Source organism: Coregonus lavaretus (assembly GCF_964263955.1).
Source record: "Coregonus lavaretus genome assembly, chromosome: 14".
NCBI lineage: Eukaryota > Metazoa > Chordata > Actinopteri > Salmoniformes > Salmonidae > Coregonus > Coregonus lavaretus.
The window spans coordinates 33,534,045-33,559,414 of record NC_140001.1 but is presented as its reverse complement, the minus strand read 5'-3'; the positions used below and the strand labels follow the sequence as shown (position 1 = coordinate 33,559,414).

The 25,370-nt window shown below is 45.3% G+C and overlaps 1 pseudogene across 1 annotated transcript in view; it reads right to left on the bottom strand.

Moving 5' to 3' along the window:
• Positions 1-1,390: 1,390 nt before the first annotated feature.
• The window catches only part of LOC311141301 (autism susceptibility gene 2 protein-like), a 41,940-nt pseudogene continuing 17,960 nt past the window's right edge, over positions 1,391-25,370 (bottom strand). Inside the window, exons 2-14 of the transcript XR_014615524.1 lie at positions 18,918-19,344; positions 18,007-18,266; positions 16,571-16,830; positions 13,060-13,110; positions 12,750-12,845; positions 11,596-11,667; positions 11,412-11,441; positions 11,195-11,266; positions 10,398-10,530; positions 8,632-8,709; positions 5,224-5,307; positions 4,150-4,438; positions 1,391-3,974 (exon numbers count right to left, since the gene is read on the bottom strand). The product of XR_014615524.1 is annotated as an autism susceptibility gene 2 protein-like (transcript). The remainder of the gene's footprint in view (positions 3,975-4,149; positions 4,439-5,223; positions 5,308-8,631; positions 8,710-10,397; positions 10,531-11,194; positions 11,267-11,411; positions 11,442-11,595; positions 11,668-12,749; positions 12,846-13,059; positions 13,111-16,570; positions 16,831-18,006; positions 18,267-18,917; positions 19,345-25,370) is intronic.

Here is a 25,370-nt window from a genome sequence, read left to right as displayed (position 1 = left end):
AACTGGTCCTGGGGCTCTGTTCACAAACACAAACAGACCCCACTGAGCCCCAGGACAGCAACACAATTAGACCCAACCAAATCATGAGAAAACTAAAAGATAAAAACTTGACTCATTGGAGAGAACTAACCAAAAAACGAAGCAAACTAGAAAGCTATTTGGCCCTAAACAGAGAGTACACGGTGGCAGAACCTTGACCACTGTGACTGACCCGAAATTAAGGAAAGCTTTGACTATGTACAGACTCGGTGAGCATTGCTATTGAGAGGCCGCCATAGGCAGACCTGGCTCTCAAGAGAAGACAGGCTATGTGCCTTCTGCCCACAAAATGAGGGAAACTGAGCTGCACTTCCTAGCCTCCTGCCAAATGTATGACCATATTAGGGACACATATTTCCCTCAGATTAAAAAGACCCACAAAGAAAATAAATCACATTTTTATAAACTCCCATATCTGTTAGGTGAAATACGACAGTGTGCTATCACAGCAGCAATATTTGTAACCTGTTGCCACTAAAAAAGGGCAACCAGTGAAGCACAAACACCATTGTAAAAACAATCTATATCTATCCCTTTCGTACTTCAACTATTTGCACATTGCTACAACACCGTACATAGCCACAATATACCATTTAAAATCTCTATTCTTTTGAAACTTTTGTGAGTGTAATCTTTACTGTTAATTTTGTATTGATTATTTCACTTTTGTTTATGATCTATTCCACTTGCTTTGAATTGAATTGAATTGAGAAAGGCCCTCGTCGATAGCGGGACGGGGCGTCTATATGTCCCCCTCCTCGGACCACTCCGGAGGACCTTCCGGCTTCATTAGCAAAACAGATGTGTGTGGGGATAGGAGGTGAGAGAAGGGGGAGAGTGATTATGGGAGAGCGGCTCTCCTCCCCTCTAACATCCAATAGCCTGCTGCCTCCCTCCCTGGCATTGCTCCTCTTAATGAGTCCAGGCCGCAGGTCAATACTCCGCTCGGCCTCCAGTCAATAGTGGTTAGCTGCAACACAAACACTCAAAACCTGCTTTCTTACAAAATCAATGTCCTATTAGTCCCACCCTCTATTGCCTCTCCTCTCTCCAAACCCATCCATCCCTCAGGAGAGCTGTGCAAGCCCTGCAGCTAACCCCCCTTGGCTTTAGATACTGGGCTACTGCACTGTATTTCCTTTATGATTTGTTAGAAATGTGCTAAATGAAATGAGCAAGCTAAGATACTGGCAGTATTGGCAAATCTATGAAAAACTGTTTTCTTCAGTGATTTGTGTATTATTGTTATGCCACCGTTTTACATTTAGAAGGGGGTTACATCCAGTATCCCTGGTTTCAGAGAAATATCATGCATGTGAATAAAAAGCAATATACTGCAGGTATTAGGTCCAAACTTTATTCCGTACAACTTTAAACCATGAATGTTCGTTTTCATTTTTTTGCACGCCTAAAACTCTACTTGTTTTGAATACAAGTCTAAGAAAAACAACTGCACAACACCACAACGGTCGACAGAGAAAGTTCTATTGCCGCCCTATCAAAAGTGTCTTCCTTTGCTGTCACTGGGGCTGTATGTAAGCTTCTGGTACAGTTTATCTGTAACCAGGAAGTCTGTAGGTTTAATTCCATTTCCCATGATTGGAAAGAAAAACATGTTGAGTTAATCCAAGTTCCTCTCACTGAATCAACATTATCCAACAGTCCATTCCATTCCAGGTGGCTCTCCATCGGGGTGCTCAGTGCCTCTTTGCATAGATTGCAGATGATCATTCCAGGCCCCCTTCTGATGCCCGCCCTACTTCCCTCCCATTGGACAGGCTTGTCTGTTACCATGGTTTCCAACCGGGAAGTGGTTCTGTTTTGATTTCATTAGTTTTTCTAGAAACATTTAAAAAGCCTAATAAATTTACATAGTAATTTTGCTGCAATGAATATCAACAAGATATTTACATGAACTTTTCTTTACAGAGACCGAACAAAGACCTCGTAATATATATTTGTCTGGATATCTCAAAGGCTAACCAAATAAAATGCAACAAATCTTTAATGTAACTTTGTACATGATCATTTATGAGTATTTTCAGGTACCATGAGGTTAAATTACTGTTGTAAGGGTAAAAATTGTGGAGCATCATCCAGTGTGGAGCATCATCATTGATATGTCTCACAATGGACTGGGATAAATATAGAAAAAAAGAGACTAATGCACAAAATACAAATTCATAAAAATGATGTCTATCCATGGCACGAGGATAGGAAATGTACAAACTCATTTCAATCAGAATCTCACTTTTCAATCAGAATCTCACTTTTCACGCAAAATCGACAAAAGGTTTTGGATTAATATATTAATATCAACTTTTAAGTCGGAAACTAACATACACATACTTTTTGATTCGTGTTCTTCTAACCAACATTCATAACAGCCTGTCAATATAAAATAAAAGCATGGCATGTGCTTCTTCACCCTTACAAATCTTTACTTTGTACAATCATACTTTTTTCTCTTTTACTTATACCTTTCTCCATTGAAAAGCAGTGCATTTTGTTCTCTCTAGAAGGTTCCAAATTGGGGAGTGCGTCTTTTTAAGCATCCATGTCCTTTGTCTGTTATGTTAAGCTACCGTGCCTCCACTTCTTTGGGGTTGCGGGAGGGGGAGTAATCTCGGGGGTCCTGGGTGGTGAGGGGGGTAGTCCTTCTGGGGGAGGCTGCTCTGGCGCTGCCCGCGGGCACTAGGGGAGGGGGGGCGCTAAGGGCAGCGGTGGGGGGCGTCCGGTTGAGCAGGCCGTTGTGTCCGGTGGAGGGGCTGAGTCTGGGGTAGGGCATGCCGCCCAGGTGGGGCATGAAGGAGGGCATGTGTGGCAGGTGTCCCTCCATGGGGGACTGGTGCAGCTGGTGGAGCCGCGCCCGGTCCAGCTCCTCCCTCAGGTGCTGGCGCTCTCTTTCTTCTGCCTGTTGCCTCATCCTCTCGTGTTCCCGCCTTACCTCCAGCATGTGCTCATGGTGGGAGTAGTCATGGGCCTCTCTCTCCCGGTAAGCCCGCTCCTGCTCGTACATGCTGGGGAAGCGCTGGGCCTGCTCAGCCCTCAGCTGGAAGTCCATCCTGCGCTGCAGGTCCAGGTTGCGGTAGGCCTCCCTCAGAGGGTCCCAGGGGAAGGCTTGGTGGGGCATCCGGTCCCTCCCTGCAGCAGCAGCAGCCAGGGGGCTCACCCCCATAAAGGGAGCCATGCGGGCCCGGTCCAGCACGTTGAGACTGCCCATCTGGTGCATGGCACTCATGGAGAGGGGCAGGGAGTGGGCCATATGCACCCCGTGCAGGGAGCTGTGGGTGGGCATGTCACTGCAGCGTGGTGAGGGGGGAGGGGGCTGCTGGGACAGAGGAGGGTGGTGGTGGTGGTGGTGACCGGGCTGGGGCGGTGGAGGAGGTAGAGGCTGAGGAGGAGGAGCAGGCTGAGGGGCAGGCTCGGAGCTCACCACCATCACCTCCTGGTCCTCTTTGCGCTCCTCCTTGATCTTCATGTCGTTCTTTGCCTTGTGCAGCAGCAGGTCCCCCCCAGAGGACGGAGGACCCTCCTTCCTGTCCCTGTCCCCGTCCTTGAGTAGAGTGGGTGGGGGGCCACCAGCCATCTTCATTCCTGTCTCAGATAGGACAGCCTTGGGGTAGGGAGAGGGCGTGCGGTGGGCTAGTTTGATGGAGTCCTCTGTGGAGCGTCTGTCTCTGTCTGTCACATCCTTCCCTCCTCCAGGTGAGCGGCTCTCCTTCACCTTGACGTCCCCCAGAATGGCTGCCTCTCGGTGGCGCTCCAGGAGCTCCTTCTCGGCCTCCCGGACCCGATCCACACTGCCGCTGTGGTGGCGACCCGAGTCGCTGGAATTCTGGCTGTTAGAGCGGATCAGGCTGCTGATCTGGTAGCTGGTTTGAGCCGACGCAGGGGACGAACGGTTCGAGTGACGGTTACGGTCAATCGAATCTCTGTGAGGGACACAAACAAAATACAAATATGTATTTATCAGAAGGGTAGAAGGGTGGAAATATTTTTGGGTTGGAAATATGTGTGCATGAAAATGTGCATTCAAATAACACAACAACTTGTGTTACTTACAACTAATAGAAATGATTCAGAGTTGTTCTCATATAGAATACATACCTGTCTTTATCCTTCTCCTCTTTGCTGATGGATGAATCCCTTTTCTCCCGTTCTCTCTCCCTTTCTCTCTCCCTCTCCCGTTCCCTTTCCCGCTCCCTCTCTCGTTCTCTCTCTCGCTCGTGGCTGTTGACTGAGTTGCTGCGCTCCGTGTCTGCAGACTTGGGCCACTGCGGCGGGGTGGGGAAGGAGGGTGGGGTCCGGTGGAGCCTGTTCCAGGTGTCGTGGTGGGGGCTGCCGAAGCCTGGCAGGCCCCCTGGGCCCTCCTTATGGCCAAAGATACTGTTGGAGCCTTAAGGAGCGGAGACATGGAGAAAAGAATCAAACTAAACCCCCTCCTGGACACACAACATAAGATGGAGACTGAAGACAAGGAAAGAAAGAAAATCTACACAAAAGCAACTTTGTCTTTGTCCTGAGGGTTCCGAGCGGTCTCTTGCTGCAAAGAGCTCTGCTTTACAAAGACTGGCAAGGTTAATGGCTTCCCCCTTTGCACTTCTAGCTGCTTGGACCAAGGGCCCTACTCTGCTCTGTTCCCCCATTCACTCCTCATTCTCAGGGCCTTTTTACTGGAAAGGAGGGTGGATGGGGGGTACTCAATTGCCCTCTGGGGGTGAGGGTTGTGAAAAGCCAGGGAGACCTTAGCATTCCATAGCGTGTCTATTTCACTGACATCCATTTCACTGCAAGGCAACTGATTTGGCAGAGGAGAATATGAGTGAGATAGAGAGGGAGAGAGAGAGAGGGTGAGAGGGAGAGAGTCCTCCACAGTGGCGATGAGGGGGCTTGTAGAAGAATTAATACATGAATAGCAACCAAACAGCAAGCCTGTGAGTGCTGTGTGCGTTGGCAGTGTTGCTGTCAGATTGAAGCCAAGCTACTGGGGAGGGGGGAGAGGGGGATGGAGAGAGAGAGAGAGCTGTACTGCCTGCCTTTTTGTTCCTCCCTGTGCTAGTTTTATTTTGGCATTTGATGCAGAGCTAAGTGCCTTGATTTCTTTCTTCCCTGGCCCTTCCCTGTGGTCTAAAGCTGAGCTGCGCTGTGTCTGGCCGTGGGGGGCGGGGGGTCGGCGCTTACCAAGCGAGGGGTTGCCTAATCCTCCGAAGGCACTGGTTGAAAGGTTGCCGAGGCCGCCAAAGGTACTGGAGCGACTGAAAGGATCTGCAAAATGCCAAACAGGGATTAGCTGAGCTGGCTGGAGGAGCCCGACCACTCGTTCCACTCAGCTTTTCTCTTACAAGCAGAGCTGTGTGTTTTCTAGCGCCGCCATACTGCTTCCTCTAATCCTACTGTATGTAGCTAGCTAGCGAGGCTGGCTACCTGCTCTGGCCACTCACGCCTCTTGGACACTGGATTTACTCCCACACTGTCCGTAATGGAGCGGAGAGCCTTTGATCTCTGATCCTGATGCTAGGGAGTATGATGGGGTCTAGGTTGGAGCTGGACTACAAATGGACAGGGGATTTGATATGTGCAGTCTGGACAGTCAGGCACATAGCTGCTTGAAGGGAGAATGTTTGTCTACTAGGTTTTACAGAGGCTTGAGTGTTTCATACTTCAATTTTTACCTGCACACTCTGAGAAAGAATGTGCTACCTAAAACCATAGGGATCTTCGGCTGTACCTGTGGAATAACCCTTTTTGAATCCAGGTTCAAGGGTTCTTTAAGGGTTCTTCGTTGGGTGAAAAGATTCCACCTGGATCCCAAAAATGGTTCCAACCGAAGAAACCTTTTTCATTCTAGGTAGTACTTTTTTTTACTAAGTGCCTTAGTTAAACCTGGTCACAGTTTACATGAAACTAAAAATGGAAAGGTATGCATACCTACCGGAGGAATCAGGAGACATAATGGAAAATTACTGAGGATATATCAATTATGAATGATCCTTTAATCTAGTTTTTAAAGACTTCCACTCTGTGGTGAATGCAATGCAACGGTTTGTCAATATATCAGCAAACAACAGCTAGAAAATCTTTCCTGCCGAGTCACACTTGAGTTCGTTCTTTGGGCAGGAATTTCACCCAAAATCTTTGAGGGGTGTAATAACATTTTCCCCCTGTGCACCAGGTGTTTATAAACTCAAATTGGATTGACTCAAGAGCTTATCCCGTGAAATCACCTTGCTGCACTGAAGCCAAACAACATTTTTGACAGGAAATACAGAAGAATACAAAAACCTCTATTACTCTGTCTGTGAAATAGACGAGCAGAACTTGAAGAGGCTATAGAAAGAAGCCTCAAGGTAAAATGTAATATTTGCTGAGGCCATCTGCCTCTGTCCAAGACAGTATGAAATAAGACAGGAGTGTTGTGCAGTGAAATACCTTCACTTGAACAAAGGGGCTGGAAAATAAAGTCGGGGGGATTAGAAATACTACCTCAACAAGCCCAAAGTGGCCTTCCTTCCACATCAGTACAGGAAGGAGGGTTATTCAAGGGTATATTTTATGAATCACAGGGGGAGGGCTCGCTCTATACACCCCTAAAGTAAAATTCAGTGCGAGAGATGGCGCAACAGGATGACCTCACTAGCTAACTAAGGACCTCTAAATCCCTACTATAACCTTCAACTTAATGTATTTTCCAAACAACAAATGGCTGTGTTATCAAATGATGCCGTAGTAATGTTGCAAAACTACTGGCAATTTACCAAAGTTACCAAACATTTCAGTAATATTGGTAATTAACAGGTAATCTATGGCAATCTATGGCAATCTATGGTAACTTTGGTAATTTATACTTGAATAACAAAACAAAAAAATATATTAATATATAGTATTCATTTTTGATATCAGTGTCCATATTGTCCATGAGTTTCTAGTGGATAGACCATATGGTTCAAGAGAAAAGCCTAATTAATGAAAAAAGCATCAAATAAACAATGGCACTCTTCCAACTATTGACTTTTTTCACAACTGCCACCAGTTTGGCGCCAAAACATTTACAGGGCTCTAGACTAACTGTTTTTTACTTTTTCAGTTGATGGCACCAGCATATGATTTGGTTGCACCAACTTTTTACCACTGAGCGGTGATAATGACCTGACCTGTGTCCAATAATGTGCCTGCATTCCATACAGAACCAGGCTAATAATAACTAGCCATCTTTTAAATTATGCCCTTGCAGGGCTTGACATTTAGGTAAATTTGCAAGTGGCACACCGGGCCAGTGCCAACTGAAAGCTACTGGCCCGAATGAAAACAATACTGGCCCTGGAAAGCGGTGATGCGTGCATCATTTAAATGTTATCTTAAATTTGCGGGCTGAGCAAGTATCCTATAGCCTATAATGACCTACCCTCCATACACAAATAATGACATTTTAACTTGACAATATAATATTTACATTGCTTGTTTGGAGGGAAGAAATTCTGAACAGTCACTCTACAGTTGTAGGGCCATACAAGGAGATCACTTTTGAGGTCTGGGAACAATCCACCCCCCAAAAAAATGTGGATGGTGTAGTTGCCCTTTAATTCAATTGTAGGGCAAAAGGTAGCCTAGCGGTTAAGAGCGTTGGGCCAGTAACTGAAAGGTCGCTGGTTTGTGTCCCAGAACCGACTAGGTGAAAAATCTGTCAGTGTGCCATTGAGCAAGGCACTTAACCCTAATTGCTCCTGTAACTCACTCTGGATAAGAGCGTCTGCTAAATGACTAAAATGTAAGTGCGCACCAAGCAAGTGACAGTGTCTTTGTATTGTACAGTGCAGGCTACATGTGACGGCAGAGTTTGCAAAACAAATGCCCTGTGATTGATGCAAATCATGATGATATCATTCACTTTGCAGTCAACATTTAATTGGGAAAGCCTTGTGTATTCAAACAGCGCATGATGACTGAATTGCACATCGCAAAGATTCAACCAAGACTTCAGACCAAACTTTTTGCATACCTGGTCTGCATACCCATTGTTGCATACCCATTTCTGTTTGAATAAATATTTTTTTAAATAAAAGCGAATTGTGAATCAAAAACGAATGTGACTTGCACCTTAGAGACCAATAACAAATTGGGGTTGCACTGCCAAGTCAAAGGGTCACAAATGCAAGTGTTTTGGTCGCAGTTTTGAGCCCTGATTTACAACAAAAACATATTGACATAGTAAAATAAAAGTGTGTAAAAAAAATTAAGGATATTTCATGCTGAAACTCTCATATTAAACAGCACTAAGTTGATGGTTTATATTTAGGATAATGCTTTATAGCGTTATCTATTAATTATTCTATTAATACATTTTTATAATTTTATTTGATTATTTTATATATTCTACATGCAATAAGACCACACAAAAGGCCAGAGATAATTACAGACACCTGTGATAATCTGAAGTAACCAAAAAGGCTTCGAAAGTTACCAGTAATATACCCTCCCTTTGCAACCCTATGCCCTAGTGACAGTAGAAGTATTCTCAATATGAGTGCAACAAAAAGTGTGAGAAAGAATAAGGAAAAGGTGAATGTAAAATGTAGTGCTACTTACACTTACCTGCCAAGTGGCTGGGAGGCAGGAAGCCACTGTGGTGGGGGGAGGGGCCATAAGGGGAGGCAGCTGGATGGCCAGAACCTATGGGAGGAGAGAGAGAGAGATGAGAAACCAGGTTACCTCAGTGTGTCCACTCAGATAGTAGCACCACAGCAGCCATCCGTCATAACCTCTAACTACATTTACATTTTAGTCATTTAGCAGATGCTCTTATCCAGAGCGACTTACAGTTAGTGCATACATTATTTTTTATACCCCCTGTGGGAATCAAACCCACAACCCTGGCATTGCAAACGCCATGCTCTACCAACTGAGCTACATCCCTGCCGGCCATTCCCTCCCCTACCCTGGACGACGCTGGGCCAATTGTGCGGCGCCCCATGGGTCTCCCGGTCGCGGCCGGCTACGACAGAGCCTGGATTTGAACCAGGATCTCTAGTGGCACAGCTAGCACTGCGATGCAGTGCCTTAGACCACTGCGCCACTCGGGAGAACTAGGCATCCAAGCAGAGGTATGTCTGACTGAGAGGAGAGCGCCCCCAAATAAAACACCCTGTCAGCTCTATGGTGACCTTTAACCTTGTGACCTCTGACACGCTCCTGACAGAAGACAAATGGCTAATGCTAATCTTTCAAATGTGGACAGTTAGCAATATTTTACAATAGCAATGCTAATTAGCTAAACATTAAAACCACCAAAAACACAGTGAAGGATATCTGATGTTTCAGAGGGTTAACAGTGGTTGGTTAAAAAAGGCTTGATAGAAATTAGCATAACATTCAATAGTCTCACGTGAGCGTGTGTGTGTGTGTGTGTGGATGGGGGCGCTTTGTTATGAACAGACGTTGACCTCTTTTACAAAAAGTTCTTCACCCATATATCATGAATGGTTAATGAACGAGCCAATTACAAGCCCATACATGATAATACAATACTGCATAATTACAAGCTAAAGGGCATCCGCCTCCATGTTGCCTTTCAAGGCAGGTTCTACCAGTCAATTATCCCACAGTGTGTGTTCCAAATGGCACCCGGCCCTGGTCAAAGGCAGTGCACTATGTAGGGAATAGGGTGCCATTTGGGAGTCACTCATAGAGAAGCATCCATATTCATGGCCACATCTGACACAGTCGCATGTCTGGGACAACATTTAGAACAACAGCAGTTCAACTAGGGTCAGCTGTTGCCTGACGACTCAAACTTAATTATTCCGCTGCTCTATGTTCGCTACATACTTCAGTCTGAGACTGCCATCGTTGAAGTCGTTTGTGGTGACGTCAAAATGAGGGGTGTTGTACAAAAAGTAATCAGCGATTGGATTATCTCTAACCAATCTGAGTATCAAAGCCAATGACGAAGTTTCAAAATGCCACTTTACCCATGTGTTCTGGCTCTGGCCCAACCCATCGGTTTCTGGGACCAATCAGAACGGTTAGAATGTGTTTGTGTTCCAGAAATCATAGGGGAGGTACTCAGATCCAGACTCATTGCGGAAAATAAACTAACCTCCGTGGGTGTGGCGTAGCACCCCCTGAAAAAATCAGGAATAAAAAAATTATATATATCTATATATATATATATATATAAATGAAAAGAAATCACAAAAGTAGTGCACTGGGCCTTTACTAGTGCTGTATTAGTGAACCGATATAGATGTCTGTAGTGCGATCCCCCCAAAATGGTCTGCCCCTCCCCCCTCCGTCTACAAAAGATTGACCTGTCCTTATGTGCCCTGTGCTGGGTGGCTGACGATGAGCCCTGTACTGACCTGTGGAGGAGAACATGGGTCGTGCCAGGTCGTGGGTGTAGGGGAACCCAGGAAACACCCCCGGGGCGGGGGGACGACTGAACAGGTCCAGCTTTCCATTCATGTCCAGTTTGTGAGGGTCCACCTGCATCTGCTGTTAGCAAGAGGGAGGGGGGGGGGGCAGAGGGGGAGAGAGAGAGAGAACACAAGGGAGATGAAAAGAAAAGGTAGGAGGAGGAGGAAGAAAAGAAACAGAGTGGCACTGTCAGTGTTTGCACATGTAGTAATTAACAATAATTGATGCCAGCAATTTCATAGTTCAAGGAGGGACTTCTAATCTGCTATAATCAGTGATATAATCACTGTGTGAGATCAGAGAGGGGTGACAACATAAATAATGCCTCTAGATCCCCAACACATACCCACTGTGTCATAACAAAATCAGTGTAAGCTGATTAGGCCCACTAAACCTCCATGAGGACAGGGTGCCTATGACAGTGTCACCATGACAGAGACAACACAATAGGAGTTTTCCAAGCCACAACCAAAATGGCCGCTGCTTAACTAGATATAGAAAGAGAGGAATCCTCTGGAAAAGAAAACATTTGGCAGAGCAGGCACAGCCCTTCCCTCCCTTCCCCTGACCTCCTTCTGCCACCCAAGACGCAGACAGAAACACACTCAGACACACACACACAGACACACAAACTCAGACACACACACAGACACACACACACACACTCAGACACACACAGACACATACACACTCAGACACACACACACACACACACACACACAGAGAGACTGAGCTGGCCCACCTTCATCTTCTGCTGATGGTGGTAGATCTGCCAGGCGATCTGGACGTGCACCGCACACCACTTGCCAGGTTTCTGGAAATAAGCAAATGACTCGAGGTCAGACCCAAAACCTCAATGTTATGATGCGATGGTACTGTAGAATTTACTCAATGTTATGACACGTTGGTACTGTAGTTGATTTGACAGTGCATTAAAGGAACATGAAATAATCTCTTACTCTGACTGATGTCCTGAAAGGATCTGATACCTGTGACGAGAAAAGAAAATATGAACCATTATTATTATTAACCCACAGACATAACAATCAACAACAACCAATCAATTTAATGACTCTCTATTGTTGAGAGAAAAGTGTGTGCTTGATGTTTTCGAGGGACAACCAGGGCCAGTAGTCTACTAACCCGTGGGTCCTTCTGTAGGAGTGTGTGAGGTACTGCCCCCGGACGGGAGGCTACGTCTATTGGGTTGGAGGACTAAAAGAGAGGATAAATAGATGGAGGAGAGAAAGAGGCAAAGCAAATGTGTTACAAAGATGGTGGAAATATGGACTTTGCACAGACTGAAGCAGAACATAAGCAAACCAGTACACACTCAAAAACATTGGCTCTTCTGCATTGATTCACAACAAAGAGTCTGCAGCTAGCAACTGTTTGTGACATCAATGACTAGCACTCCTTTAAGGGCTCCAGTGCAGAATCAGCAAAAGACAGCAAAGGATAGAGGTCTCTGTCTTTGAGGTCTAGAAGAACCAGAATGCCTAGATCAGCCATCTTAATACATCCCAGAGTACTAGGTGATCCCTGTAACCTCTAGCACCACATCCTCCATCCACCACCCTCTCTATCTTCCAACCCCTCTCCTGCTGCTCAGTGGTGCCCAGCGGGGAGCTTTAGGTGGTGAATGGAGGGATGGAGGGGGCTAACTGTACTGTACTCTAACCATCTGGAGGCAGCCAACAAAAGGCCTCCATAATAGAGCCTGTGGGGAATAAATCCAGGGGATTTAGGCCAGCTTTGATTGGTGGCTTACAACAGGGTCAGAGCCTATTGGGCGCCTGCCAGGCCCTGATCGTCACACACCAGCCAGCGACACACACACGGCTGCTGCTTATCTCCCCCTGCTCAGTGCAGCGCGGCTCAGGCCCAGCCAGCTTAGAGACAGGCCTTGTTTGCATAGTCCATTATTGGAAAAAAATAAGCAGGAACAGATTTATCAGGCTGGTTCAATTCAAATGCAGCTGGCTGCTGCCCTGTACACAGAATGAAAAGTAAGGCTTTGGTGCTATTCAGACCCCCTAATTCTATCCTAATTTCTTGGGTGAGATGTCGAGCAAATGGTAAGTTGCCAGTGCGGGTGTGTTTGTGAAAAACTGTGGGTGCTTGTTTATTTGTGTGTATGGTGTTTTTGTCCTGTGTGAGTGAATGAGTTTGGATATGTGTATGTCTGTGTGCGTACAATGTATTTGCTTTGTGTGAGTGGATGAGTAAATGCAGGTACTGTATTTTGTGTGTGTGTGCATGTGCAATGCATGTGTGTGTAGGTCTGTGGGGCTAACCTTGGGCTGGAAGGCTCCTTGCAGTGAGCTGAAGGGTCCTGAGTGTGGGAGCAGCGGGGGCATGCCTGGCATTGTGGGGGGGTAGGAGGGGAAGAACTACATGGAGGAGAGGAGACACAAAACCACCTCTTAAAACAGATTCCAACAAGCCGCATAGAGACAACACCCACACATACTTCAACACGTGTAGAAGAATACAGTGATATTTTCTATCTCCAAACTTCAAATATCTAACCACAGTAAATATTTGATAGAAAACATGCTAAAAGCATGGTGATGGAAGTTGAAAGGAATAAATAGGGTTACTTACATTTGAATGTCTAATGAATGGATTGTCCAGTTTTGGAGCGTATTTGTCGAACTGCAAAAAAAGAAGGAAAAGAGAGTAATACGTCAGTGATGCCAAATTGACCAATAACAATAACAGGAACTCTGCATCTATGAACCAAAGACCATCAAAGGAATACAATGAAACACAATTTTGACTCATTATACCTATTCAGTGATACAACAACACAGGAGAGAGGAAGTTCAGTACAACATCAGTCAGATCATAAGTCCAGGACATCTGACAACAGCTGGCTTAAAGAAAACAGTGAGCATTCTGGGGTAATGAGTTTGTTTCATTTAGCATGTGGTTGGCTGGCCGGACGGCAGACTGAGATGAAGTTAAATCATCAGCGATATGACTAATCAAATGGACTACCAAGATTAGGAAGACATGATTTTTCAATTTGTCTGCACCACAGAAAAACAGCCATTGAGTTAGGCATAGATACAGTACTATACTTGGGCGGGGGGAGCTCTCCCTACCTCACAAAAAAGCCCCCGTGTAAAATTAGAAGATTGAGTTATGATTCTTATTAGGTGGAACATTTGGAGAAATGTTAATCTAATTGGCTGTGACAGATGTAGGGTTTTTACAATGATCTCTGTTATGGAAACGGAGCACACAGAGACAAATATACTATAAAGGGTTGTCATTTTAGTGTTAGTGACGAGAGAAAGAGAGACTTGAAAGAAAATCGCAGAGACATGCCAATATTTTATGCGTAAGATCATATAACTGTGGGTATACGAACAGTAAGTCTTTTATAGGTGAAATTGAATTGGGCAGACTACATTTTCAATGCAAGGGAGCTCGTTTTGGACATGTACAGCATGGGACTGAAATAACGTTGGAAGCCTCAAATGGTTTAATATAATGAAACATTTTCCGAAGCATACCCTATGACTAATAGAATAATGACATTTGGATTTCAACAGAAAGACTATAGCCTTATATACAGTATCTGATTATACCTTCATGTAAGCCAATACAGCTCCTCCTTTTGAAACTGGCTAATTGCAACTGACAGTAACTTATTCCTATTCTGTAAATACACCAACCATTTGCATGTATTTCCGTGAGTGTTTTTACAAAGCCTTCTTGGCAAGCCACCGCTGGTTTGGGTTTACATAAAAAGGGAAAACGGGTTGCACATGAATCAGTGTGTGTGTGTGTGTGTGCCTCCCTACTGAAACATAAACGGGAAAGGAGGTGGTTTTCTCGCTCAACACACTCGGCACAGCTCCTCTCTCTTACTGGGCTGGGCCTCCCAGTGAAGCGGGGCCATTCAACATCCGCCACAGAGAATGGCCACAGCGGCGGGCAGCGTGTTTGTGTTTGCGGGCGATAATTGTCCCAAATCAAACACAGACACCCTATTGAGTGGAAATGCTGAGGCAGCTTCCGAGCACATTAAACCGGTCCGCTCCCCTTCTACACCGGGCCTGTTTTATGTTTTACACTGGGGGAGTAATACTCGCTGGTGGCTTTATGGCTGTCTATAAAACTCATGCTTTGTAATTTACAGGGCCTGTCAGAGGTTTATTGTAAACAGCTTTGGATAATTAAAGCTCGATATTTCATCTTTAAACAATTAAGGATCTTCCTTTTCCCTAAGACGACAGAGGGGAAAATAGACACTCAGTGTTGCCATTTGGCAAGGCCAGCTGCTTGAGGGTGTAGAACAATAAACAAATACAGAGGATTCATAATTTCATTAATTACAGCTATTAGCCAAGGGCTGTTACATAGCTGAAATGACATGGAGCGCTTAAAGTGAGCACAGCTGGGCCGATGCGATTCAACTGCACACTTCATGACAAACACTAAAAACAACCACAACATCAACATTACTCGTGCCTCTCTAAACAGTAAAATGGAGGTGAAATAGCAATGTTACTGGAGGGTAGGGAGAGAGAGAAAACAACATGGGTTAAGTAAAAACAGTCTCAATAAAACAGAATACATTAACAGTCTTAAATTCCATTGTAACAACAATGCATCAGCCACAACATAAAGATGTGATTGCACACAGCCATACACCACATAATACCATTATTAGCAAGATGACAAAATAACTCCAGTTATCTTCCTCTTCAAACAGGGTACATACACATAATGCCTGGCTGACATATAGAGGAATGGCGGGATCAGCTGCAGACAGAAGAAGAGAACAGCAGCCTACACATGCTTTTTGACTAAGAGACACAATCTAAACTAAACAATCTCCCTGACTGCTTATCAGATAGCTGTATAATGTACTGTACATAAGCTAAGCCCTTTTCCTGGGGTTTCTGACATACAGGGATAATGTTAGATTCCACAAAGCAAAGAGCTCCTGGTGCTCTAAATGGGCCCTAGCCTCTTAATCAGGGGTCATGACATGATGGATTATATCTATTAGGCTAATGCTGAAAAGGCACAAATGGGTGTCCTGTCTGAATGGGTTTCTCAGATTGCTATATGCATTCCAAATGATGGATGAATACTCATAACTTTTCCGGGGAAACATTTTCCGATCTAGAGCTGCCAATGTTATACCCTTGGCTGACTCGATGCCGGTGCCTTGCCTGATGGCGGTTGAAAAGGCACGGAAGCAATTATGCATTATCAAAACAGTCCGAATGACGTCACCCCCTTTCATCTGGAATGAAGTCATTGAGTGTAACCACAGGCTTTGAATTTGTCATTGCTGAGCATAAGCCCCCAGTGCACCGCAGTCACGCCACACATCTGTTGGAAGGCCCTTTTGTTTCTGCTGCGGTGCAGGGAAATCAGAACATTCAAAAACATTTAAAACACATCCATATGAAAACAATAAAAACACTCCCTTCAATTGGTCTCCTTTGTTCCAGGGCAAAAAATGTAAACGGCAAAATGTATGTCATGTTCATAGAGAGAATATTGAATAAATTGAATCAACTGTACTGACGTACATTGAATGGCATGGCTTGTGCAAGCTTCCTTTTGTTGGAAAGGAAAAGGGGCATATAGTGAGCCTTTGTGCATTGTAAAGAAATGAAGCTCGGTCCTCTATATAAGCTAACCCACATGTAAAACTCTGGTCCCAAAGCATAACGTCTAGTATTATATGCAGCAGCAGTCTGTGAGTTAGGTCTGGTTTCAGCATTGAGGATGAACCACTACAAACATGTGTACTGTGGAGGGGAGATGACAGGTTAGATGTTGTACTGCTCATTATGGGGTTGTAGTGACGATTATGCCCCTCCCTCCTATTTCTCAACTCTCAGTAAAAACACACTGTTACAGTGTCACTGTGACAGTATGCAGAGGACCAAGAGACCCAACCAGCTGAAGGGGGAATGGATAGCATATGGTTGGTTGGGGAAGGAGGGCAGGCTCTGGCCCTATCAGTTGGGAGGGTACTGGAGAGGGGTGACCAGGGGGGTCGTTTGGCGATTTGGGTGACAAGGAAGGGGGGGGGGGGGGGGGGGGTTGAGGTACTGTATATGGGAGCTTTACTTATCCTCACATTTCTGGCTGGGGTACGCACCATGGGGGGTGCGGTGGGCGGAGTAATGATGGCGGCCGGGGGCAGACTGGGCGGGAAGGGCGTGAAGGTGTGCTGGTGGGTGTGTTGGTGCTGATGCATGTGCTGGTGTTGGTGAAACGCTCCCCTCAGGAGCGACACAGGGGCCAGCGGGGACCCTGCGGAGGACGGCCCCCGGCTCCGCCCCTCTGAACTCTGAACCAGGAAGCGGTTGTTCAGCTCCTGCCGCAGGAGGTCATGCTCTGCAAGAAAGGAGAGCGAGAAAAGGGGGGAAAAAAGGGAGACACAAGAAAGGCACGGCGCCAGTCAGTCTTAACAACAGGGGTAGAAGAGAAGAAAAAATAGTCACCTGGCATTCTCTGTTTCTCCAGCTCATGCTGTGAGGGTTTTCTACGTGAGAACTCATTGGTGGTGGTAAGAGAGTTGCCTGTGACAATGTGCCAATCAGAATCCCCGAATGAGGCTGGCAATACATGATTGGTTGGTTGAATGATATCAACAGGCTGGTATCTAAAGACAAGAGAGAACCAAGAGTCACCTCAGCAGACAACACAGCAGACTCTCCCTCCACTCTGTCTTAGATCTCAATGCTACATATTCTAGCTACTCCTAGTATTATTACTTTAAATGTCTATTACAGTACAATAAACATTCAAATAGTATCAATAAAGAATAATTGACAACAACCAATAATTTCTCTTATACAGAGACAAAGTCATATAAAGATACAATTCGTCTACATTTGACATATTTCAATACTGTGTAAACATTACAGCATTTACACAATAGAAGAACAAAAGGGTAGCTTTAACATGAAAGTCTTACGTCTTATCTAACATGACCTCCCCCTGACCTGGCATAAGAGAACAGGTAGTTGACAGCATGCAGTGTGGAGGAGAAAAGATCCTCTGGCATTTCACTCCAAACCCAGATGACTAAAATAGAACTAACAAAGGGGTGCCGTGTCTACAAATGCAGGCTAATATTGTTTCGACTTTATAAATCTCTACCATAGTTAAAGTAACATGGAGGGGCATCAACATATTTCAAATGCCTTTATTATTTGTAATGGGATTATTTAATATAGTCTTTTATCTAACCATTATTCCCTCCTTTAGTGCATGTGAAATTGTAATAAATAAGTTCACTTACCACATCATACAATTATAATTGAATGGTTACAGCGCTTGTTACAGGATCATGTAACCTGGCATGTTAACTCCTACTTAATGTTACATAAATCACTTAATTTATTCCCGCTGTACTTGGAAGCTTGTACTGTGCAGTTGGGTTTACATTTATTTCTGCAACAATTGACTTGGAAATCACAGTATAAGATTGTTACTTTGGATGAATTGCTACTTAATGTTAGAGACAGTCTAGCCTTGCAGCCAGAGCGGGCAGGAGGGCAGTGTTACCTGGGTAGGGGGTGCCAGCGGGGTGCCCAGGGACCACAAGGCTGTTGGTGGGTAAGGTCGGAGGTGGCGGAAGTGTGGCGGGGGTTGCGAACATGGCCGGATGGCGATGGGCCGGGCTTCGCAGGGAGGAATAGTGCGAGGTAGAAAGGTTGGCTATGGACAGGGGCAGGGCCGGGGTGGAGGAGGGGAGGCCGCTCAGGTGGTGTGGTGAGGGGGGCAGGTGGTGGTGTTTGGGGAGGCCTGCACTGCTGCCGCTGTGACTGTAATGTTAGAGAAGACAGAGAAAGAGAAAGACCTTGTCAGCAATGAGTTACAGATTGTGTATTCAGTGAATTTCTGTTGGTTTATTACATGACTGGAAGCTGCATCTGTAAATGCTGAGAATGTGTGATGTGCTGACCTGAATTTCCACTTGAGTAGACAATATAAAAGGAATTGTATCATATTATATCATATCAGCAAGGTATAAAGCAGGGGTGTCAAACTCATTCCACGGAGGGCCGAGTGTCTGCGTATTTTGGGTTTTCCCTTTCAATCAAGACCTAGACAACCAGGTAAGGGGATTTCCTTTCTAATTAGTGACCTTAATTCATAATTAACACAAGTACAAGGGTGGAGCGGAAACCCGCAACCACTCGGCCTCTGTGGAATGAGTTTGACACATGGTATAGAGCATAAGAAGATTGCTAGGCATAACTAAACAGACCCAGAGCATAATGATCAGACATAACTAAACAGACCCAGAGCATAATAATCAGACATAACTAAACAGACTCAGAGCATACCTATCAGACATAACTAAACATACCCAGAGCATACGGATCAGACATAACTAAACAGACCCAGAGCATACGGATCAGACATAACTAAACAGACCCAGAGTATACGGATCAGATGTGGTCCTACTGTACCTGATGTCGTGCAAGCTGTTGTAATGCAGCGGGTGATGCTGGTGCACTTGGTGGCTGATGAGAGGCCTGGCTTGATGTTGGAGTTGGGGGGGAGGGAGCGAGACAGGGACCCGGTGCTCCTGGAGAGGGTGGGGCTGGGCCCTCAGCAGGGGAGGGGTGGGGAATCTGGGGATGGGCGGCGCCCGGTCCGACTCTCTCTTGATGAGGAGGGGGGGCGGGGAGGTGAGCTGCGCCTTGGGGAGTGGCTGAGGGGGGGCTGCCGCGGTGGCAGCTGGGGCAGGGGAGCCCGAAGGCGGGGAGGCCGGGGTGGGGCTGGACACACGCGGGGTGAAGGACACCTCGTTACTCTGCTCCTGGCTACGCTGGAGCCCAGATACTTTGGCCGAGCTGACAGTCTTGGACTCGGGATTCTCATTCGTTGACACACCTGCATAGACAAAGAAAAAACAAACGTTAAGGGAGGAGGTAGAAATACACCTGTTTGAAAGCATCCACCATAACAACTATAAATGTTTTCCTTATTAGAATTCAACCTATTTCTTGGTACGGTTCACCATTGCCTGGTGTAATGAAAAAGCTTGGAGAAGTGTCTGTTTAACAGTTATAGAGAACTATGTGTGGTATGTGGGTCCCTCCCACTCCCTCCCTCACCTTACTGCCACTACACTTCTTCTACCCAAGGTTCCCTTTTTCTTTCTCTTTCTAGGTTTCATGAAGTGTTTAATCAGGTCATTTTCATGCTTGACTATAATCAGATGATCACATTTCTGCGAGCGATCCAGTCAGTATGAATAAATCACACCTAATTAAAGTTAAATGCCGCTCCGATTCAGGGCTTTGCTGAGCACACAATCTGGCATGAAATAATTATGTTTCAATTGTGCTGTGAAAAGAGATCATGGCCCCTTATCATGGGCTTTTTGGTTCTCCCTCCCCCAGATCTTTCAAGGGATTTCTAAAGCTTTAGCCAAGCACTTTGAACATAGCCAGCCACTTCATCACAGCCAATTCATCTGTCCCTGGGAAGACAAGGAGCCTTTATAATGAAGAGCATTCCACAGAATTGCCATGTTTAATACCGAGAGCATAACAATTTAATGGGCTACAATGTAACTAATGCCACAGAAAAAGATACATCTCAAGGAGAATTTAATTGGAGTCTATTGACAAAAAGCACCCCTCGAGAAAATGGTGGATGACAGAACAAGTGCTAGTAGTGATAATGGCATATTTCATCATCTCTTCCTGACCACAGCCAGCTAAATTTAAAAATGCAGGGTGAATACAATATTACTAAACAAGACAGTGGTAGCAGCAGTAAACCTACAATATAGGTTTCAAATGAGCAAAGCAGCAGGGAGCAAGTGGAATCCCTCTGAATACAGAAATATCACTTGAGACAAATATGAAAGAGAGAAGGAGCAAATGGAGAGTGACAGATTGAGATAGAGGGAGACAAGAGCCAAGGAGAGAATGGCCCTTTAAGCATCTCTAATCTCTGCCTCTAATGCAGCAGATTCAAGAAGGCCTACTAGAGCCTCAATTAAACAGCTCCATGGGCACAGCACAGCGCTGCAGAGAGCAGCCAAATGAGAGCTAGCCTTTAGCAGCCAGTGAGAGCTCAGCTCCTCTCAGCTCAGAGCCTCAGAGCAGATGGAATATCCAGGGCTTATTAGAACCCGCTTAATCTTCCAAGGATTCAAACGCCCATAAAAGGTAATAAAACGCTGTATGGAGATTTTAAACACGTTCCCCCTTCAACTTTACAGGAGCAGCGGGGGAGGCAAAGGTGTCACGACTTTCCTAACGAATTCAGGTCTGGGTATAATAATACAGCTTTATTATAAAAATCTGGTCTGGAATAAGGATACCTTGTCTGGGTGGGGGCCTTGTCTCAGAGAGAGAGGGAGAGAGAGAGAGAAAGAGAGAGAGAGCGAAAGAGAGAAAACGAGAGAGCAAAAACAGGAGACAGAGAGAGAAAGGCAAATAATTCTCTGTCGAAATGTCGCCCTTCACTGATGTTGCCGTGGAAACCCCTCTCTTCCCTAGACACATTGTGGAGGAACTGAAGGCAGCAGTGTTGCTGCTAGAGTCTAGCCACTAGGACGGCTGAGGCTGTAACACTGAGGACACAATGAGTGGTGGTGGGTTATCTTAATGATGATTATAATGGGGTGTAATGGAGGCGGGGGGGGGGGACAGAGCCTCTTTATCCCCTCATTAAAACAGTTCGCCAGACTAGACCAGGCCGAGGGAGGGGTAGTCCACTTCACACATGTATGCGCACACACAGATACACACACAACCATGCACCCACGCACGCACGCACGCATACACACACAGCCAGGGCTGCCATTTACCTTCTCATTCTAATGAAGGGCACCAGGATCTGATTAAAAATCACTGTTTAAGGCAAGATGGTGACATAACAACCCCTATTACTGTCTGGTCTGCCTAGGGGCTGATGGTAAAATGGTATGCTATCATATTTGGCTCTCAGCTTCTATCTGCTTCATACTGTGTTGGGCATATGCCTTGGAGTTCTGAAATACCCTTGTAAATTCATAGCTATATACACAATCCCCCTACAACAAACAAACAGACATGAGAAGTGAACAATCAACGGAAAACATTGTTTGTTATTGCTGAGAATATACCAATCCCATAACAACTCTAGATTGTCTTTCTGTCTGAAGTTAAACAAAAGGCCTGGTGGTCCCCAAGTGACAGGAAGTCTTCTCTGACATGTTTCATCACAGGGCTTAATGTGGTTACAAGAACATTTCAACTGGTAACACTGTCACCGCCCAAAGCAACTAACAGCTCTCCTCGCAACTGAATCTGACAACTGTCAACTATACTTCCACAGTCAATCACAGCTGTCAGGTTTTCACTTCTCCTTTTTCTCTCAGGACAACATATTCTTTTTCTGAAAAATCCCACACCTTCATACAGTAGGAAAGTCAAGCTGTACTAATAAACATCATAGATAGTCATTCAAATTAGGCCATGAAAAGGGGAGAAAAAAATGCCACGAAAACAACCTGTCATGCATGGTACAACATGGTAACAGATGGAGATAGAACCAGGCTTGAGGACAGCCCTACTGTGAACCTCCCAGGCCCAGTTAGTGCACGAGTTGACAGTGACACTCCCTTGGGGAGTGTTGACATCACTGTTCACCAGATGACATTTCAGGCCACTATTGATCTTTTTTAAGTCGTTCCTGTGGCCTGTGTACTCAGGGGATTTAACCCTTATGTACACGTGCCTGGTGTGGCACTGAGGGGATGGATGGAGGGAGGGGACAATAAAGGGAGGGAGGAGGGGACACCAGACGGACGACAGGCCAAGGGACGCCCCCTCGATGACTGATGTGTCCATCGGGGATGTGGGTGACCTCTGTGACCCGTGTGTCGCTCCACAGCTGTCCTGTCTCTGATACCCTTCACATCTGACCCTCTGTGCCCCTGGAACATCTGGAGAGCTGGCCACCATTCGATTGTGTCCTGAATGACACCCTATTCCCTATATAGTGCACTACTTTTGACCAGGGCCCGCATAGGGTGGGAATAGGGTGGGAATAGGGTGCCATTTGTGATGCAGACCTCTCCACTCCTCTTCTCTCTCCATCCCTCCCTCTGTCCCTCTACACTGAAAGAAAGACAGAGGGAGGCCAGATGGTCTGTGCTGCCAGCAACCGGGGCCATCAATAAAGGATAAGATGGTCCATCATGACACCACCGCTTCTCCTCAGAGAGACCATTATGTTACTCTGAGTAGATTGACTGATAGTTGATGAGGCTTGGATGTTTTATATGTAAATGCAGGTTGTGCATGACTTACTTCACATAAACCATTTTGCCCCTTGGGGAGAATAGGTTGTGCATAAGAGGTTGTGCATGACAATAAACAATTCAAGAGGATTTGAATGAAACAAAAACAGACCATTGAGAACCAAAGCAGTTCTACTGTGTGCGCATATAATTATTATTTTTGCATATGTCTTTGTTTACTTTACTAGATACCCAAATGCAGGGTGACTTGTAAAGTATAGAATAGAATCCATTGTCAATGCTTTGCCATTTAATTCAGGCACAACAGGGATGGCCACCTGCAAACGAACCCAACGTCCCTCTGGATCAGAGATCTAAATCATGTTCTAATTCAGTCGCCACAAAACCATCAATCATGTATGAATAACCTGGCCACCGCAGTACAACCAAGAGAGGGAGGAAATAAACCTGTATGCAAATGCAGTTTTAAGATTAGACATGGAAGTATGTAAATTATCCGCAACATGACCAGAGGCCATTGCAGCTTTGCGCTGAGAGAAAAAGAGTAGAGATCCAAGCCACCCCAGTCACCACAGTCACCTCGCCCACCAGGAGTTCTCATTTACAAGGCAAACGCTGCGGTTCGCTCACATTACATCGCATTGCCAGAACATAAACAGTCAGGGACGCTCAGAAGAAGAGGATATATCAAAAAAGACAAATAAATACATAAAACGAGGAGTCTCCTGAAGAAGTTGGAGGATGCAGACGGTACTGTAGGACACGCCACCTTGATCTCCCTTCCAGCTTGGCTCTGTTCAATAGGAAACTCTCCTGTTTGTCAGTAGTGGAATTCACAAAGTTGGCTTCTTCTTTTCTTTTATCTCTCCAGTGTATGTCTGTGCCAAGGCCTAGCTAGCTCTAGCTCATGACTGACTGAGCGGCTGTGGATGATGACTAAAACAGATAATCGCAGGAGACAGAAAACCAAATGGAGTCTTGGAAATCAACACCTTGTTGCTGCCTGGCTGCCTGTGAGGCATTCTGGGTTACATGAAGAGAACAAGAAAGAGGCAGAGTGATTTGATAAAATCATTTTGGAGGATAATGAATGAATGGGAGACAGGCTTGCAGAGTAGCGGCAAATCGTCAGGTTAATAATCAAATCACAGCAAAATTTGCGATGGTCAGTTTCCTCCTCCTCACTCTATTTAATATGCCTGGGAGCATTTGGAATGGCATTTAGTGGGAGGCCAAGGCAATGCTTTGTGAAATCACTCAGAGATGTTAATGGGAAATGGACAGGGAGAGGCAGCCAAGATACAGTTGAAGTCAAAGGTTTACATACACCTTAGGCAAATACATTTAAACTCAGTTTTTCACAATTCCTGACATTTAATCCTAGTAAAAATTCCCTGTTTTAGGTCAGTTAGGATCACCACTTTATTTGAAGAATGTGAAATGTCAGAATAATAGTAGAGAGAATTATTTATTTCAGCTTTTATTTCTTTCATCACATTCCCAGTGGGTCAGAAGTTTACATACACTCAATTAGTATTTGGTAGCGTTGCCTTTAAATTGTTTAACTTGGGTCAAACGTTTCGGGTAGCCTTCCAAAAGCTTCCCACAATAAGTTGGGTGAATTTTGGCCCATTCCTCCTGACAGAGCTGGTATAACTGAGTCAGGTTTGTAGGCCTCCTTGCTCGCACACACTTTTTCAGTTCTGCCCACACATTTTCTATAGGATTGAGGTCAGGGCTTTGTGATGGCCACTCCGATACCTTGACTTTGTTGTCCTTAAGCCATTTTGCCACAACTTTGGAAGTATGCTTGGGGTCATTGTCCATTTGGAAGACCCGTTTGCGACCAAGCTTTAACTTCCTGACGGATGTCTTGAGATGTTGCTTCAATATATCCACATCATTTTCCTTCCTCATGATGCCATCTATTTTGTGAAGTGCACCAGTCCCTCCTGCGGCAAAGCACCTCCACAGCATGATGCTGCCACCCCCGTGCTTCACGGTTGGGATGGTGTTCTTTGGCTTGCAAGCCTCCCCTTTTTCCTCCAAACATAACAATGGTCATTATGGCCAAACAGTTCTATTTTTGTTTCATCAGACCAGAGGACATTTCTCCAAAAAGTACGATCTTTGTCCCCATGTGCAGTTGCAAACCGTAGTCTGGCTTTTTTATGGCGGTTTTGGAGCAGTGGCTTCTTCCTTGCTGACCGGCCTTTCAGGTTATTATTATTATTATTTTGCACTATAGCCTATTTATTGCCTTACCTCCATAACTTGCTACATTTGCACACACTGTATATATATTTTCTGTTGTATTTTTTGACTTTATGTTTTTTACCCCATATGTAACTCTGTGTTGTTGTTTTTATCGCACTACTATGCTTTATCTTGGCCAGGTCGCAGTTGTAAATGATAACTTGTTCTCAACTGGCTTACCTGGTTAAATAAAGGTGAAATAAAATAAATTTTAAAAAATGTCGATATAGGACTCGTTTTACAGTGGATATAGATACTTTTGTACCCGTTTCCTCCAGCATCTTCACAAGGTATTTTGCTGTTGTTCTGTGATTGATTTGCACTTTTCGCACCAAAGTACGTTTATCTCTAGGAGATAGAACGCGTCTCCTTCCTGAGTGGTATGACGGCTGCGTGGTCC